Below are 14,158 nucleotides of genomic sequence, written 5' to 3'. Positions count from 1 at the left end.
CAGTTATGTCCGCTCAAAGCGCCTCCAGAAGAAATCCAAACTTAACCTAAACTACAATCTATATATTATATATATAACACTTCAAAACACACCCAAATAATAGCATCATGTGTAGGCAGTCCTATTGCTGTCAACTGGGGTGCAGTGGCTGTACCCAATGTGACATCTGTGTGAGTGCCGGTGCACGGCCCCGAACGCACCCAGGGTGCGTCCATGCAACTGCACCCGCATGGATGTCCTTTTTGGGGTAAACACAGCCCCCACACAGAGTACAGATTCATACACCCCGTGTGAGTGAGGCCTTCGACTTCTCCATAAAGGACCTCACTGGCGGGAAGAGTTCTCATTTCTCCAGAGAAAGCCTAAAGAAAGCTGGAAAGACTTCTCTCACCTCTGAAGACAAAAAGAGTTCCAACCAACCAAGTCTTCCCAAAGCTGCCTCATATCCAAAAGTTGCCAAGTGTGTAAATGTAGACCTTAAGCTTTAAGGTTAATCAAAAATATCACATTCTAAAGGGAAAGGTATAACAAGGGGGAGTATGGAAGAGGGAGAGAGGGTGGAATGGAGGGGGGGTTGGGGGTAAGGAAGGGGTGTGGGGGTTCCCCCAAACCCTCACCCCCTACTTCCTCCAACCCCCCCCCCCTTTTCCTCCCTCTCTCCCTCTTCCATACCCCCCTTGTTCCCGGGGGGTATGGAAGAGGGAGAGAGGGAGGGAAGGAGGGGAGGTTGGGGGTAAGGAAGGGGTGTGGGGGTTCCCCCAAACCCTCACCCCCTTCTTCCTCCAACCCCCCCCCTTTTCCTCCCTCTCTCCCTCTTCCATACTCCCCCTTGTTCTACCTTTCCCTTTAGAATGTGATATTTTTGATTAACCTTAAAGTTTAAGGTCTACATTTACGCTCTTGGCAACTTTTGGATATGAGGCAGATTTTGGAGGACTTGGTTCGGTTCCCCCCTGTGCCTAGCAGGCTGTTTACCACCAACATCTCATGTGCTTTTTTACAGGTGATTATGTTTTGGCGATGTATTATTGAACCTTAAAGCTTCTTCTGGTCCCTGGGAGGGTTCCTCAGACTTTTTGTTAAGTCTTCTTCTAGGAACAACCAATTGTTTGGTTTGTGAAGCTACATTGATGGTGATTCAGAAGCTACAAAAGCAAAAATGGAGGCCTGATGGGAGGACCCTCCGGTTACTGGAGTGGCAGCCGCCACCAGTGTAAGGACCTGTGTTGGTACAGCCATACCTGGTCCCTAGGAGGGTTCCTTAGACTTTTTGTTGTCTTCTAGGAACAGCCAATTGTCTTGTTTGTCCTACTGCATTGATAGTTGGTGATTCCGAAGCTCCAAAAATGAAAATGGAGGGCTGATGGGAAGACCCTTCAGTTACTGGAGTGGCAGCCGCCACCAGTATAGAGACCTTTGTTGGTACAGCCATAACTGGTCCCTGGGAGGCTTCCCCAGGCTTTCCACTGAGTCTTTTAACACTCCACACAAATCTCCACACACAAAACTTTGACTATGCAGAAAAGGTACAGTGGCACTGTTGTTGGTGAAGAAAGCTAGTGGTATTGCTCTTGAAGACAGGTGTTGATGAGAATCTTTCAAGAGAGTGATGATGTAGTAGACTTTGGTGATGATGGCTTGACTTGAAGATCCTCTCCCGCATATTCACTAACAAATCATCCTCTGATCCCTCCTCTTCATCGCCTAGTTTAAAATTTCTTCTGACATTGTGGCCATCTTCTCTCCCAATAAAGCTGCACCCTTCTCATTTAAGTACAGTCCGTCACTGCTATAAAGATGGTAACCACCTGAAAAGTCAGCCCAGTTCGCCATGAAGCCATACCCCTCCTTTCTGCACCAGTTTTTCAGCCACTTGTTAAGCTCCCTAAACTCCTGCTGCCTCTCTGGTGTGGCTTGAGGTTCAGGCAGTATTTCTAAAAATACTGCTTTTGAGGTCCTTTTCTTCAATATAGTCCCTAAGTCCCTGAAGTCATTTTTTAGGGTGCCCCATCTTCCTATAACTTTGTCGTTAGTAATATGTATCATGACAGCTGGGTTCTCCCCAGCCCCATCCAACAATCTGTCCATCTGATCCTCAACGTCCCGAACACGAGCACCCGGTAAAGAACATTCTGTTCGGTAATAACAGTCTTTGTGGTAGATTGCCCTCTCTTTCCTATTGATTGAGTCCCCTACCATCGGTGTCTTCCTATTCTTTCCTGTAACCTTGCCCCCATCTTCACTGGAGGCGATGTTCTCAAGGTTCCTCTGGAATTTTGTCTCATCTTGAACATTACATTCTGGTGGAGTCACAATGTGAACATTGCTTCCTGGTGTAGTCTCAACGTGAACGCCACATTCTGGGCGAGTCTTAGTGTGAGAATCACATTCTGGTGGGTTCTCAATGTGAACTTTAGATTCTGGTGGAGCGTCCATCTGAATTTCTTCCAGCTTTCTGGTCATCTTCTCTGCCAACAGAGCGGCACCGTGCTCATTTAAGTGCAGTCCATTCCTGCTATAGAGCGAGTAGTTGACTGAAAAGTCAGCCCAGTTCTCCATGAACCCAAACCCCTCCTCCCTGCACCAGTTCCTCAGCCATTTGTTAAGCACCATAAGCTCCTGCTGCCTCTCTGGTGTGGATCGAGGTACAGGCAGTATTTCAGAAAATATTGCCTTGGGGGACCTTTTCTTCAATATAGCCCCTAAGTCCCTGAAATCATTTTGTAGGGCGCTCCATCTTTCTCGAACTTTGTCATTGGTTCCGATATATACCATGACAGCTGGGTCATCTCCAACCCCATCCAACAATGTGTCCATGCAATCTGTAATGTTCTGAACCCGAGCGCCCGGTAAAGAACATACTGTTAGGCGATAACGGTCTCTCTGACAGATTGCCCTCTGTATCCTTCCAATAATTGAATCCCCTATTACTAGTATCCGCCTATCCTTTCTTGTATCCTTGCCCCCATCTTCACTGGAGACGTTCTTCTGGCATTTTGGTGGCGTATCAACCTGAACATCACATGCCGGTGGAGTCTCCGTATAAATGCCACATGCTGGTGGAGTTTCCATGTGAATGTCACATGCTGGTGGAGTCTCCATGTGAATGTCACATGCTGGTGGAGTCTCCATGTGAATGTCACATGCTGGTGGAGTCTCCATGTGAATGTCACATGCTGGTGGAGTCTCCATGTGAATGTCACATGCTGGTGGAGTCTCCATGTGAATGTCACATGCTGGCGGAGTCTCCATATGAATGTCACATTTTGGTGGGTTCTCAATGTGAACTTTAGATTCTGGTGGAGCGTCAATCTGAATTTCTTCCAGCTTTCTGGTCATCTTCTCTGCCAACAGAGCGGCACCGTGCCCATTTAAGTGCAGTCCATTCCTGCTATAGAGCGAGTAGTTGACTGAAAAGTCAGCCCAGTTCTCCATGAACCCAAACCCCTCCTCCCTGCACCAGTTCCTCAGCCATTTGTTAAGCACCATAAGCTCCTGCTGCCTCTCTGGTGTGGATCGAGGTACAGGCAGTATTTCAGAAAATATTGCCTTGGGGGACCTTTTCTTCAATATAGCCCCTAAGTCCCTGAAATCATTTTGTAGGGCGCTCCATCTTTCTCGAACTTTGTCATTGGTTCCGATATATACCATGACAGTTGGGTCATCTCCAACCCCATCCAACAATGTGTCCATGCAATCTGTAATGTTCTGAACCCGAGCGCCCGGTAAAGAACATACTGTTAGGCGATAACGGTCTCTCTGACAGATTGCCCTCTGTATCCTTCCAATAATTGAATCCCCTACTACTAGTATCCGCCTATCCTTTCTTGTATCCTTGCCCCCATCTTCACTGGAGACGTTCTTCTGGCATTTTGGTGGCGTATCAACCTGAACATCACATGCTGGTGGAGTCTCCGTATAAATGCCACATGCTGGTGGAGTTTCCATGTGAATGTCACATGCTGGTGAAGTCTCCATGTGAACGTCACATGCTGGTAGAGTCTCCATGTGAATGTCACATGCTGGTGGAGTCTCCATGTGAATGTCACATGCTGGTGGAGTCTCCATGTGAATGTCACATGCTGGTGGAGTCTCCATATGAATGTCACATGCTGGTGGAGTCTCCATATGAATGTCACATTCTGGTGGGTTCTCAATGTGAACTTTAGATTCTGGTGGAGCGTCAATCTGAATTTCTTCCAGCTTTCTGGTCATCTTCTCTGCCAACAGAGCGGCACCGTGCCCATTTAAGTGCAGTCCATTCCTGCTATAGAGCGAGTAGTTGACTGAAAAGTCAGCCCAGTTCTCCATGAACCCAAACCCCTCCTCCCTGCACCAGTTCCTCAGCCATTTGTTAAGCACCATAAGCTCCTGCTGCCTCTCTGGTGTGGATCGAGGTACAGGCAGTATTTCAGAAAATATTGCCTTGGGGGACCTTTTCTTCAATATAGCCCCTAAGTCCCTGAAATCATTTTGTAGGGCGCTCCATCTTTCTCGAACTTTGTCATTGGTTCCGATATATACCATGACAGCTGGGTCATCTCCAACCCCATCCAACAATGTGTCCATGCAATCTGTAATGTTCTGAACCCGAGCGCCCGGTAAAGAACATACTGTTAGGCGATAACGGTCTCTCTGACAGATTGCCCTCTGTATCCTTCCAATAATTGAATCCCCTATTACTAGTATCCGCCTATCCTTTCTTGTATCCTTTCCCCCATCTTCACTGGAGACATTCTTCTGGAATTTTGGTGGAGTCTCCATGTGAACGTCACATGCTGGTGGAGTCTCCATGTGTACGTCACATGCTGGTGGAGTCTCCATGTGTACGTCACATGCTGGTGGAGTCTCCATGTGTACGTCACATGCTGGTGGAGTCTCCATGTGAACGTCACATGCTGGTGGAGTCTCCATGTGAACGTCACATGCTGGTGGAGTCTCCATGTGAGCGTCACATGCTGGTGGAGTCTCCATGTGAACGTCACATGCTGGTGGAGTCTCCATGGGAACGTCACATGCTGGTGGAGTCTCCATGGGAACGTCACATGCTGGTGGAGTCTCCATGTGAACGTCACATGCTGGTGGAGTCTCCATGTGAACGTCGCATGCTGGTGGAGTCTCCATGTGAACGTCGCTCGCTGGTGGAGTCTCCATGTGAACGTCGCTTGCTGGTGGAGTCTCCATGTGTACGTCACATGCTGGTGGAGTCTCCATGTGTACGTCACATGCTGGTGGAGACTCCATGTGTGCGTCACATGCTGGTGGAGTCTCCATGTGAGCGTCACATGCTGGTGGAGTCTCCATGTGAGCGTCACATGCTGGTGGAGTCTCCATGTGAGCGTCACATGCTGGTGGAGTCTCCATGTGAGCGTCACATGCTGGTGGAGTCTCCATGTGAACATCACATGCTGGTGGAGTCTCCATGTGAACGTCACATGCTGGTGGAGTCTCCATGTGAACGTCACTTGCTGGTGGAGTCTCCATGTGAACGTCACTTGCTGGTGGAGTCTCCATGTGAACGTCACTTGCTGGTGGAGTCTCCATGTGAACGTCACTTGCTGGTGGAGTCTTAATGTAGCTTTCACATTCTGTCTTGCTCACTGGGGCAGACCTGCCTTGTGAACTGTGTTTGCAGTAAATACCGCGTACATCTGCAATAAAAAAGAAGAATCAGATTTAGCACCTTTACCTACATTATATATATTTTTTATACAACATCAAATTATAGAGAGAAAAGTTTAACATTCCAGTGCCAGGGACAATAAATAAACCCTGACATGACAGGGACATAGGGATGACTAATGGTGGCGTTCATATAAAAATTCTGGTTGCCTGGCCGTTATGCCGACCCACTAAAATGAATTGAGTCAGAAGGGGACTGATTCTTCACTTTTGGGTGCGGGGGAGTAATCTGCAGTACTTCTGTTTCTTATTATTAAACTAAACATCCGGCCTCTTTTATTGTAATCTTTAGAATTGTTGCGGTGGCTTCATATAGAAGAGGCCCGGGACCAGGAACTGCTGCATTGCAGATTATTCCACCGTACCCGAAAGTAAAGAAATAGTCCCCTGCACGGTTTGGATTGATTTCCATGTGATTCTGTCATGTGACAATCGTGACAAGATCTTGCCATGTTTGGGGTGCCATTAGGAAAAATGTAATCCAAATGCTGGTTGCACATTTTCCCATGATTTTGAATCACAGCAGAATCATAGCACTTCTGCCGGCCGTTCCAAATTGCCAAGTGTGAGTGCGGTCTAAGTCAGAATTCCAGGCAAATGGCTAAAAAACAAGGATGAAATAGATACTATATGTGAGAGCTGCTTTACAGCGCAATTCAATCAAAAATCCCACATAAATATGTACCTAAAAACAGGGTGACACTGTAGGTACAACAAAAAATGGTGTGACAACGTCCTGGTATTGGTATGTCATATATAGAAACTAGGGAGTTTGGACTTTAAGGGCACCCAAGTAATTGAAACTATAAAGAGTATAAAAGGTAAAAATATTTTTTATTTTATTACGTTTAGATTTTTGTTAAAAAAGATTATATATCTATAATTGAGGATTATCAGACATACAATTTACATATAGAAAAGAATCATACATGGATAAATCCTATCCTGCATGCTAATTGAACCCAATCATTTAATGTATATGTCCCAACATTCAAGAGTAGAAGAAGAGAAACCAACTTCCCAAATGTGAATTGTTGTAAATGTAGGACGCAATATGGGTTGAATTGTAGGTCAGGTAGGTGTTCTCTTTAATTGCTCGACATGTTTCGCGTTATATAACGCTTCTTCTGGAGCTGGAGGTAGTTCTGTTGAGTACACATAAAAGATCACTATGAATATATTATATATATATATATATATATATATATATATATATATACACACACATACATCAAACAGTAAAATACATAACTCAGAAATAAAGTTCGTACAAACTGAGGTACATTCCAACTGATTCTAGTGATCCTAAAGGGCAGACCCCAATAAGGAGAATGGTCATGCTGAGTATATCCCACATTGCACAGCACACATTTTGTAGCGATATATTTTTACTCTATATACATATCTGTGTACACACTTATAACGTGTGCTCTTTTTAATGGCCTCCCCAGCTGCTGTTTTTTTCTATGGACCCCCGTATGACCATTCTCCTTATTGGGGTCTGCCCTTTAGGATCACTAGAATCAGTTGGAATGTACCTCAGTTTGTACGAACTTTATTTCTGAGTTATGTATTTTACTGTTTGATGTATGTGTGTGTATATATATATATATATATATATATATATATATATATATATATATATATAATATATTCATAGTGATCTTTTATGTGTACTCAACAGAACTACCTCCAGCTCCCGAAGAAGCGTTATATAACGCGAAATATGTCGAGCAATTAAAGAGAACACCTACCTGACCTGCAATTCAACCCATATTGCGTCCTACATTCACAACAACAATTCACATTTGGAAAGTTGGTTTCTCTTCTTCTACTCTTGAATGTTGGGACATATACATTAAATGATTGGGTTCAATTAGCATGCAGGATAGGATTTATCTATGTATGATTCTTTTCTATATGTAAATTGTATGGCTGATAATCCTCAATTATATATATAATCTTTTTTAACAAAAATCTAAAGGTAATAAAATAAAAAATATTTTTACCTTTTATACTCTTTATAGTTTCAATTACTTGGGTTCCCTTAAAGTCCAAACTCCCATGCTTTACAGCACAGCCCTGCAGCAACCTACTGGGGTCCCATTTGTTCAGCGGGGGAGCACAGGAGCATAAAGGGTCTATTTAATGCCTTTGGGGTGCAGACGGAGTGATCTTCTGCACTGCAGTTCCCAATAATTAAATTTAAGTTCTGGCCTCTTCTATATCAACCAATCAGGGACAGGCCAAGACTGTAGTTGTTGGGGAATGCAGCACTGCAGATTACACCACCTGCACCCTAAAGGCATTACATTTGCTTCTGCCTGCCCCCTGCTGAAGAAATGGGGCCAGAGGAAGTTTATTTTGTTTTTTTGTTACTTGTTTTGCCCTCTGAAGAGCAATCTGTGATTCCTTTTCAGAGGGTGTTTGACAGGCGGTGATGAAGCGTTATATTGCTTGCTGGATGCACAACAATATAAAGCTGGAAATGTTTTTTTTTAATGTTTGCAACTATCATCAGTGTCCATGACAATCCCTATACATGTGTACATATGGGGGGTGACCCCTCATCAATGTCCATGGCAATCCCTATACATGTGTACATATGGGGGATGGGGTGATTCCTCATCAATGTCCATGGCCATCCCTATACATGTGTACATACGGGGGGTAACCTTTCATCAATGTCAATGGCAATCCCTATACATGTGTGCATATGTGGGAACCCTCATCAATGTCCATGGCAATCCCTATACATGTGTACATATGGGGGGGACCCCTCATCAATGTCCATGGCAATCCCTATACATGTGTACATATGGGGGATGGGGTGATTCCTCATCAATGTCCATGGCCATCCCTATACATGTGTACATACGTGGGGACCCCTCATCAATGTCCATGGCACCCCCCCCCATTTGTACACATCTATAGGAATTGCCATGAACATTGATGAGGGGTCGCCCCCCCATATGTACACATGTAAAGGGATTGCCATGGACATTGATGAGGGGTCTCCCCATATGCACACATGTATAGGGATTGCCATGGACATTGATGAAAGGTTACCCCCCGTATGTACACATGTATAGGGATGGCCATGGACATTGATGAGGAATCACCCCATCCCCCATATGTACACATGTATAAGGATTGCCATGGACATTGACGAAAGGTTACCCCCATATGTACACATGTATAGGGATGGCCATGGACATTGATGAGGGGTCACCCCCCATATGTACACATGAATATGGATTGCCATGGACATTGATGAGGGGCCACCCCCCCATATGTACATATGTATAGGGGTGGCCATGGACATTGATGAGGGATCCCCCCATATGTACACATGTATAGGGATGGCCATGGACAATGATGAGACATCACCCCCCCCCCCATTTGTACTCATCATTGTCCATGGCGATCCCTATACATGTGTAAATATGGGGGGGATCCCTCATCAATGTCCATGGCCATCCCTATACATATGTTCATATGGGGGGATGGCCCCTCATCAATGTCCATGGCAATCCATATTTATGTGTACATATGGGGGGGACCCCTCATCAATGTCCATGGCAATCCCTATACATGTGTACATAATGGGGGTGGGGGGGGGTGGCCCCTCATCAATGTCCATGGCAATCCCCATGCATTTGTACATATGGGGGGGTGTCCCCTCATCAATGACCATGGCAATCCCTATACATGTGCACATATGGGGGAGGGGGTGACCCCTCATCAATGTGCATGGCAATTCCTATACATGTGTACATATGGGGGGGGGGTGACCCCTCATCAATGTTCATGGCAATTCCTATACATGTATACAAATGGGGGGGGGTTGACTCCTCATCAATGTCCATGGCCATCCCTATACATGTGTACATATGGGGGGGTGGCCCCTCATCAATATCCATGGTAATCCCTATACATGTGTACATATGGGGGGACCCCTCATCAAGGTCCATGGCAATCCCTATACATGTGTACATATGGGGGGATGACCCCTCATCAATGTCCATGGCCATCCCTTTACATGTGTACATATGGGGGGTAACCTTTCATGAATGTGCATGGCGATCTGTATACATGTGTACATATGGGGGATGGGGTGATTCCTCATCAATGTCCATGGCCATCCCTATACATGTGTACATACGGGGGGTAACCTTTCATCAATGTCCATGGCAATCCCTATACATGTGTGCATATGTGGGAACCCTCATCAATGTCCATGGCAATCCCTATACATGTGTACATATGGGGGGGACCCCTCATCAATGTTCATGGCAATCCCTATACATGTGTACATATGGGGGGTAACTTTTCGTCAATGTCCATGGCAATCCCTATACATGTGTACATATGGGGGATGGGGTGATTCCTCATCAATGTCCATGGCCATCCCTATACATGTGTACATACGTGGGGACCCCTCATCAATGTCCATGGCACCCCCCCCCATTTGTACACATCTATAGGAATTGCCATGAACATTGATGAGGGGTCGCCCCCCCATATGTACACATGTAAAGGGATTGCCATGGACATTGATGAGGGGTCTCCCCATATGCACACATGTATAGGGATTGCCATGGACATTGATGAAAGGTTACCCCCCGTATGTACACATGTATAGGGATGGCCATGGACATTGATGAGGAATCACCCCATCCCCCATATGTACACATGTATAAGGATTGCCATGGACATTGACGAAAGGTTACCCCCATATGTACACATGTATAGGGATGGCCATGGACATTGATGAGGGGTCACCCCCCATATGTACACATGAATATGGATTGCCATGGACATTGATGAGGGGCCACCCCCCCATATGTACATATGTATAGGGATGGCCATGGACATTGATGAGGGATCCCCCCATATGTACACATGTATAGGGATGGCCATGGACAATGATGAGACATCACCCCCCCCCCCATTTGTACTCATCATTGTCCATGGCGATCCCTATACATGTGTAAATATGGGGGGGATCCCTCATCAATGTCCATGGCCATCCCTATACATATGTTCATATGGGGGGATGGCCCCTCATCAATGTCCATGGCAATCCATATTTATGTGTACATATGGGGGGGACCCCTCATCAATGTCCATGGCAATCCCTATACATGTGTACATAATGGGGGTGGGGGGGGGGGGGGTGGCCCCTCATCAATGTCCATGGCAATCCCCATGCATTTGTACATATGGGGGGGTGTCCCCTCATCAATGACCATGGCAATCCCTATACATGTGCACATATGGGGGAGGGGGTGACCCCTCATCAATGTGCATGGCAATTCCTATACATGTGTACATATGGGGGGGGGGTGACCCCTCATCAATGTTCATGGCAATTCCTATACATGTATACAAATGGGGGGGGGGGTGACTCCTCATCAATGTCCATGGCCATCCCTATACATGTGTACATATGGGGGGGTGGCCCCTCATCAATATCCATGGTAATCCCTATACATGTGTACATATGGGGGGACCCCTCATCAAGGTCCATGGCAATCCCTATACATGTGTACATATGGGGGGATGACCCCTCATCAATGTCCATGGCCATCCCTTTACATGTGTACATATGGGGGGTAACCTTTCATGAATGTGCATGGCGATCTGTATACATGTGTACATATGGGGGGGGCGACCCCTCATAAATGTCTATGGCCATCCCTATACATGTGTACATATGGGGGATGACCCCTCATCAATGTCCATGGCCATCCCTTTACATGTGTACATATGGGGAGGTACGCTTTCATCAATGTGCATGGCAATTTCTATACATGTGTACATATGGGGGGTAACCTTTCATCAATGTGCATGGCGATCTGTATACATGTGTACATATGGGGGGCGACCCCTCATAAATGTCTATGGCCATCCCTATACATGTGTACATATGGGGGATGACCCCTCATCAATGTCCATGGCCATCCCTTTACATGTGTACATATGGGGAGGTACGCTTTCATCAATGTGCATGGCAATTTCTATACATGTGTACATATGGGGGGTAACCTTTCATCAATGTGCATGGCCATCCCTATACATGTGTACATATGGGGGGCGACCCCTCATTAATGTCCATGGCAATCCCTATACATGTGTACATATGGGGGGAGGGTGACTCCTCATCAATGTCCATGGCGATCCCTATACATGTGTACAAAGAATTTTAGAACCGAGGGGGATTTTAATGGTGGCAAAACACCCAAAAAATATTTTGTTATAAAAACATCTTTATTTGAGTCTAAAGTTTTAAAAGAAATGGGGGACAATGAATGTTATAAATTATTCGTTTTCAAAGAATTTTAGAAGAGAAGGGGATTTTAATGGTTCCCAAACACACAAAAAAAATTTTTTAATATAAAAACATCTTTATTGGAGTCCAAAGTTTTAAAAGAAACGGTGGGGGAGGGGAGCAATGAATGTCCACATTTCATAAAAACAATTCAGTGCACATGTACAATATACACATAGTGTATTCTCAACTCACCGCATCTGTCAGAACAAAGACATAGCGGCCACCAGGCCAGACGGGACTGATGGCGCCAGGCCACAGAGCCAGCCATTGGTCTTGTTCTGACAGAGGCGGTGAGTTTTGAGGATACACTTGGTAGGTTTGATCTGCAGGCCCTTCACATGTGTATGTTGGTCTTGCTGATGGGTGCATGATCTCTATTTGTTATCCGATGGGACACTGTGGGTGGCCTGGAGGACGCTATTGATTTAATGTGTCCGCATTCATCATTGCTTCATGACATTGTTCCTTCATCACTGGAAGAAATAGTTCCAGATTGGTGTGTTGCTCCCCTCTACATTCTGTGGAAGGAGCATTTGAATGACATTGAAGGTAAACCTAACTTGTATATCTAATTGATTGAGGACTTTATGTATCCTTGATATATTTCTTTCCTCATATATATATATATATATATATATATATATATATATATATATATATATATATATATATATATATATATATATATATAATCTATCCCCTTTCCTTTTGACATTTCTAGTATTTCCACCGGCCCCATTGTGCTCCTCCTGCCATCAGTTGCCACCGCTGGTGTTGGCACCTCTTACATCAGTTTTGGACCCTTTAGTAGTGTGCATTAGCTTGATTACATTCTATAGACATGGTGAGTTTTATGTTCATGTTGTGTGTCCCTCTGTATAGTGCTCAGACCCTCATGGATATTCATTGAACATATTACTTATGTTGTTATATGTTTTTGATACACATTTACTTTGATAACAGAAATATTTATTTACAGTCATGCATACCTACTAATACTTACTAATAATGACTTTTTGTAGCTACATATTGCTTTATAAGTTCTTAAAGGAGCTGAAAAGTAAAACATGTCGAGCAACAAGCATCATGCTGGTTACAGGAGCTACTTTATGTGTATATTGTACATGTGCACTGAATTGTTTTTATGAAATGTGGACATTCATTGCTCCCCCCCCCCCACCGTTTCTTTTAAAACTTTGGACTCCAATAAAGATGTTTTTATATTAAAAAAATGTTTTTGTGTGTTTGGGAACCATTAAAATCCCCTTCTCTTCTAAAATTCTTTGAAAACGAATAATTTTGGGATGAAGGTGCCTTTAATCCATGAGTGTAGGTGACCTATCCAGAGTACTTTTTGTATCTATCACTATCCATAGTACTTACCAATATCGATGTCTGTCTCTCGGTGATTATTGGCTTTACAGCCGGAACCAAAACATCCAACAACGGCTCTGAAGCAGCCGCGCACAAAAGCCCGAGCCCTCTTATTGGTACCTGCAGGCTGGTCACTGATACCTCCTTCCATAGCTGGGCTTCCCTTGGTGGGTTTCTCTTTGGTGTTTTTCAGAGAAACAAACTGTTTACATTTAAATCGTCTCATTATTAAGAATAAAGAACCACGCTTTAAATGTACAAGAATAGAAATCGCAAAGAAATTGAATCGAATGAAAATCAAATCGAATCAAATCGCAAGAAAATCTCCAGAGAGATTAAAAAACAGGTCCTCACTGGTCAGCAAACACTCTGTTTCTGCTGCCAGCCTCCCTTGCAACTCTTTATATTGGCTGAGACTATGACATCACAGAGCAGAGTCATGTGACCTTTGAAAAAAATAACTGACGATTTTTCTTAAAGGGGCCACGTCCTTATTTGTGAGCTTTATGAATTCAGCCTGTAGGCTCTGTATACAGACCTAATAGGGACCCGGCTCCTGGAAGAACATGTTTTTCTTGAAGTGATGGTTATTGTGAATGAGATTTAACCCTTACAGTCCCATGGCTGAAAACAAAGATGTGTATTCCTATAACACTGTGAATGGAGCCCTATAAATCCTCGCTGCCTATCAAATCTTTTCATTTCTTTTATTTGATCATTTTATCATTATTACACACCAATTATCTTTCACTTTCACCAAATCCC

At 44.5% G+C, this 14,158-nt stretch overlaps 1 long non-coding RNA gene across 3 annotated transcripts in view; it reads left to right on the top strand.

The window, feature by feature from the left end:
- Positions 1 to 14,158, top strand: part of LOC141114002 (uncharacterized) — a 122,173-nt gene that overhangs the window by 34,512 nt on the left and 73,503 nt on the right. The gene's annotated exons all lie outside the window — the stretch shown is intronic.

The sequence above is a fragment of the Aquarana catesbeiana genome, linkage group LG12 (genome assembly GCF_042186555.1).
Source record: "Aquarana catesbeiana isolate 2022-GZ linkage group LG12, ASM4218655v1, whole genome shotgun sequence".
Lineage (NCBI taxonomy): Eukaryota > Metazoa > Chordata > Amphibia > Anura > Ranidae > Aquarana > Aquarana catesbeiana.
Note: the sequence above shows the minus strand (reverse complement) of the source record. Positions and strands in the feature narration are given on the sequence as shown.